General features: G+C 41.2%; 1 long non-coding RNA gene across 1 annotated transcript; it reads left to right on the top strand.

Moving 5' to 3' along the window:
* The first annotated feature begins 2533 nt into the window (after positions 1 to 2533).
* Positions 2534 to 4490, top strand: LOC146180510 (uncharacterized). The gene is made up of 3 exons (XR_014700374.1): positions 2534 to 2586; positions 3502 to 3642; positions 4375 to 4490. It is a non-coding gene; the product is annotated as an uncharacterized LOC146180510 (long non-coding RNA).
* The last annotated feature ends 921 nt before the right edge of the window (positions 4491 to 5411 follow it).

Raw genomic sequence — 5411 nt, 5'->3', positions numbered from 1 at the left:
CTAATGCCTTTACAACCTGCTAAAAATCTTTTTAAATTGCATGTTTGGGTTCTGCCTGGATAAACATAGATGGCAGAGAGAGATCTTTCTGCCATGGGGTGTGAACTGTATTTTGTGCAGAAAGCCAGAGGCTGTGGAACATGTGTTATTGTTGATTGGGTTTTTGGGGGGCAATATCCTACAGTGAACTTTGCTCAAAGATGTCCCTTTAAACCCCCATGGAATTTGGTTCTCAGGTGTTGAAAATTACAACAGTGTTCTGTAAGATATAAGGCTATTAAGCTTGCATAGCGCATGGAAGCGCCGAATGGCTGTTCGCCATGCTGATCTTTATTATCAGACCTATCCAAAAGTATAATGAGGGTTTTGTCCAACAGATGATGTTTTGAAAGCTCAGCCATGTGTACCTGTGTTTATCAATGTATTTGAAAAAGTGATCAGTTTGAATGCGATAATTAGAGGTATTGTACCTAAGCTAGCTCTCGGCCAGCCTGTAGTGTTTGTGAAAAGGCAAATGTGACAAGAAGGGTGTTTTGCTAGAGCTTTTAAGGCTCTTAAATCTGTGCAGCTCTGCTTTAGTACATGCATTGTCTCCTGTACATGGCTAGTTAAATGATTTCTGTTCATTTTATTACAAAAAGTCATTCTAAATCTTTAGATAAGCTTGCTCACCTCTATTGTTTGTATTGTGTTCACGCATGCTATAGCTGGAAATGATGCAGTATTAGTTACAAGTAAATAAATAAAAGGAGCAGCAACTACATTTCCTTCGTCCGCACATTTTTTAAGAGAAACATACATGGGCTCATTAGATTTTAGTGTTATTTGCAACTGTGTTTGATAGTGAAAGATCTTCCTGTCATTGCATAGAAATCTTTCAGAAACCTCTGAGATAGTTTGATACCTGGTGATGTGGAGGTTGACTTCCCAGACGGTAATGTATTCCTATAGTTCATACTGCACCAGCCAAAAGATGAGACACAGCAAAGAGGAGGACAGGACAAGGCTGGACTATCAACTGAATGTTATTGATAAGAAGAAAACAACGAAGACTCCTTCCGAAAAGCTCGCGCACAACCCAACCGGTGGAATGGCAGGAAATTGGGAAGAAGATGATGAAGAAGAAAATTCAAAGCCAATTCCAAGTCAAGGCCTAACTAACGACTTTTCTAATAGATGAAATTCCTTACAATGAAGGCTAACCGACGCCTTAGCCACACACTTGTCCTCGGCTTTAGCAATGTAAAATGCTTCAACCAACTCTGCAGAGTTGATTACCATTGCTGTAAACTACACCCGTATTATTGAAGTCAGGTGCACAAAGGGACGGGTCATGCTCCGACTTACACTCTCGGGATTGCACATGTAGCGCAAGATTAGAACTCGCCTTCCCTCCCAGAGAATTGGAGTGCTCCGTCAGGTGCACATTTAGACATCTGCCTGTCTGCCCGTTGTATTTACAGCGAGAAACAAGATAGGAGCCTTGTGCGCTAGAGTTAGAAAGGGGCTCGACAGTGTACCTCGTGATAGTTTTCGTTGTGCAGTGTCACATAAGAAAAAGTTCACCACCTGCAGAAAGAATGTGGTCTACCACGTTCCGCTGAATTGTGGCCGGTGCTACTACGGGCACACAGGCAGATGTCTAAATGTGCGCCTGACGGAGCACAATTCTCTGGGAGGGAAGGCGAGTTCTAATCTTGCGCTACATGTGCAATCCCAAGAGTGTAAGTCGGAGCATGACCCGTCCCTTTGTGCGCCTGACTTCAATAATACGGGAGTAGTTTACAGCAATGGTAATCAACTCTGCAGAGAGTTCGTTGAAGCATTTTACATTGCTAAAGCCGAGGACAAGTGTGTGGCTAAGGCGTCTGTTAGCCTTCATTGTAAGGAACTTCATCTATTAGAAAAGTCGTTAGTTAGGCCTTGACTTGGAATTGGCTTTGAATTTTCTTCCCAATTTCCTGCCATTCCACCGGTTGGGTTGTGCGCGAGCTTTTCGGAAGGAGTCTTCGTTGTTTTCTTCTTATCAATAACATTCAGTTGATAGTCCAGCCTTGTCCTGTCCTCCTCTTTGCTGTGTCTCGTCTTTTGGCTGGGGCAGTATGAACCCATACCAACGTGCCCAGTCGTCAACCTTGTTGTATTCCTATAGTACCGTATGCATGCACAATAGATAAACGTAACCCCTTGCATATATCACTGAATCTTCCACTCTAGAAGAGAATTTTGTGCACAAGCATTTTACTGTAGTTTGCTTCTGTGGAGCATTGTATTTCTAATTCTGTGCTTCTCTTTTTATGCTGTTACTCAGCAACATATGAAGTATTCCTTGTTTGTTTCTGTTACTTGTGCATTTGACTTTTCCTTTTATTATTCGAAACAACTTTCTTCCTGCTGTTCTGACTAGTGTTTTCGTATGCATATGCAGTCCTCTTGATGCTTCATTGAGCCATTTCTGGAGACTTCCTGTTGCCGTGGTCTGTGCCGACAAGTAAAAACTAGGCAACCTGACTTTCGGGACAAGTAGCAGTGGGACGTAGCCACCTGGTTTCTTCAGCATCCATGTGGATTTCTTATAAAAGACAGGTATTTCTCCTATATTTGACTTTCATATGTGATCAAGATTTTACCTTGGTGACAAGCTCTTGAAGGAAAGGATGGACATTTATGGCACTTTCTTAATTTCTTACTCTCGGGAATACAGTATTACGACTTGTTAACTGCATATGTAGCAAAAATTATGTGTGACTGCATATTCCAGCAGTAAGCTGCATGATTTTTTAAGGATGAAATAATTTTGCTCCTATTGTCGGTAGCCTACTATTGACGAGCCAAAGCAGGCAATATTAGGTACCAAAAAGTGATTATGCGGGGCCGGGTGGGTTTTAATGAGACAAGCTCTCCACGTTTTAAGCCTTTGTACAGGGCCAACGTGTCTCCCTGAATGTGTCTGGGACACATGCAAGTCTTGTATCCTCAAAAGGACCTTGTCTAAATTTAAATAAAAGTAGCGCCAACCTATTTTGAGTACGACCAGTTCAGCAGTATGCTCAAAATTGAAGCAAAAAGGCATTCATGTCCTGTGCGATGTCAGTGCACGTTAAAGAGCCCCAGCTCGTCAAACGCTCTGAAGTCCTCCCCTACAGCATCTCTCATAGCCTGGGTTGCTTTGGGATGTTAAACCACATAAACCAAACCAGTCATTTTTTACCACCCCATATGACTTGTCTTTCCACGTATCTCCAAAAGATAGTGCCTACATAAGACTTGCCACTATTCCTGAGATTACCTAGATTATTATGTATTTATGTATTTTATGATTATGTAATTTTCCGTAGTGGAGCATTGCGTTTTCAATTCTGGGCTTTTCATGCTGTCACTCAGCAACCATATGAAATACTCCTCCTATGTTTCTTTTACTTGTGCATTTGACTTTTCCTTTATTATTCAAAAAATCTTTCTTCCTGCTGTTCTGACTAGTGTTTTCATATGTACATGCAGTCCTCTTGTTGCTTCATTCGACCATATCTGGAGACACCCTGTTGCCGTGGTCTGTGCCGACAAGTAAAAAGGCAACCTGACTTCCTGGACAAGTAGCAGTGGGACGTAGCAGCATCCATGTGGACTTCTTATAAAAGAAAGGTATTCTAAATTTTGCTTTCATATGTGATAAAGATTTTACCTTGGTGACAAGCTCTTGAAAGGAAAAGATGGGCATGAGTGGCACTTTCTTATTTTCTTACTCTCTGGGAATACACTATTGAGACTTGTTACCTGCATATGTAGCAAAAAGTATGTGTGACTGCATATTGTAGGCTAACTATAATATACTTCATCATTCCCTATTATCGCTCTTGTATCCCCTAGGTGCTCGGTGTAGCTGGTCTCCTTCAGTAATTACATATGTGTGTGTGTCATCTGCTATGGCAAACATAGCCATCACTCAGGAAAAATGGGAGCAAACAGGCATAGTGGCATCACTTGCTGGTAGCATGCACCAAAATGTATGTATACATACTGATACGTTGCCGCTCAACATGTGTATTTGCTTGATGCAGCAAATGGCAGAGGAGAGAGTATCTGATGACCAAGCATACTGGCATGTAAATTTCACTCCTTTGTTCCCTGGGCCCCTATTGTGATAAACTAATGTCGAATGATATAGAGGATCAAAAGGAATACAACTAAACACAGCGATAGTCTCTATCTCCTGAGGGTGTTTTGCAGGTACTAGTTTGTACAGAAAGTGGTTGGAAACCAGTTAGCATATTTTGAGGAAACGCAGGCATCTGAGTGAAGAGAGATGTGTGTGATGCTAGCACAAAGCGTGCGAAATTGGCAGAAAAATTTTGAGCATGTATATTTCTTTTCTAGGTGACACCATGATAAATTTTGATATGGCTGGTACATCAAACACACAATGTCGTTGCCGTTGGAAACCAAGTGTTTCTGTGTCAAGGGTTTGTGCAATAAAAGAAGGTATGAATTTGCATCTGTTTCTTTCGCCACTCTCACTTATCACGAAATATTACATGCATGTGAATAGTGAGTAAAATACAGGTTATTATTGGACACTTGAAATATAGTTAGCATAACACAAGGTATTAATACTTTGTATGAACACGATTCTTTAAAATAACGGTGGCCAATTATCGGAACACAGTCGTTAGTGTCCATATACGCTATCAATAGGGTAATCATAGGAGGTATAAATACGTTCTATGTAAATACATTCTATTCAATCACGGTGGCCAATTGTCGGAAGGGAGATCATACATAGATCATACGTGTTCTAAAGACTTTCTTTTGATGGTCGATAGCTTCTATGATCATATTGTCTAAAGACATTGCATAAAGTGATCATAGACATTTTTGTAAGGGTATGCGCTAGATAAACCAGATCTGTCCATTAGAACTGACTACAAGAGCTTTCGCTGCAAACCTCGGGTCGTCCTACGTTGTAATACTTTGCCTTCAAAAAGTCTGTGAATCAATAATAACTTTTGCCGCCGAAAAATTATTTAAGGCCAATAAATGTGATAAGAATGAAATGGGCTCATTTCGCAAAAACACCGGGGAGCAGCGCAAATGTATTTCGGCACGTAGCTATGTGCACTACATTCACGATATAACAGTGATCCTTGCGATTTGACGTCACCACCTGTAATCAGGTTGTGAAATAAGAGGGATACCGCTTGAGCAGATAACTGCCCAAATTGGCGTTTGTGAGAACTGCGTTCTATGATCGGAGGGATTTGTAGTGTCCGTTTTAAACCAGGGCTCTTAGCGTCGTTCCTTTTTTGTTGATGCGGAACCTCTAGCTGCGCATCCCATCCACAGAGGAAGTTCGTTGAGATGCCCGAACATCTAATCTATTTAAAAAAACTATCTCCAAATGACTGTAATGTTAA

This window comes from Amblyomma maculatum, chromosome 8, assembly GCF_055883805.1.
Source record: "Amblyomma maculatum isolate TAMU_Amacu chromosome 8, ASM5588380v1, whole genome shotgun sequence".
Lineage (NCBI taxonomy): Eukaryota > Metazoa > Arthropoda > Arachnida > Ixodida > Ixodidae > Amblyomma > Amblyomma maculatum.
Note: the sequence above shows the minus strand (reverse complement) of the source record. Positions and strands in the feature narration are given on the sequence as shown.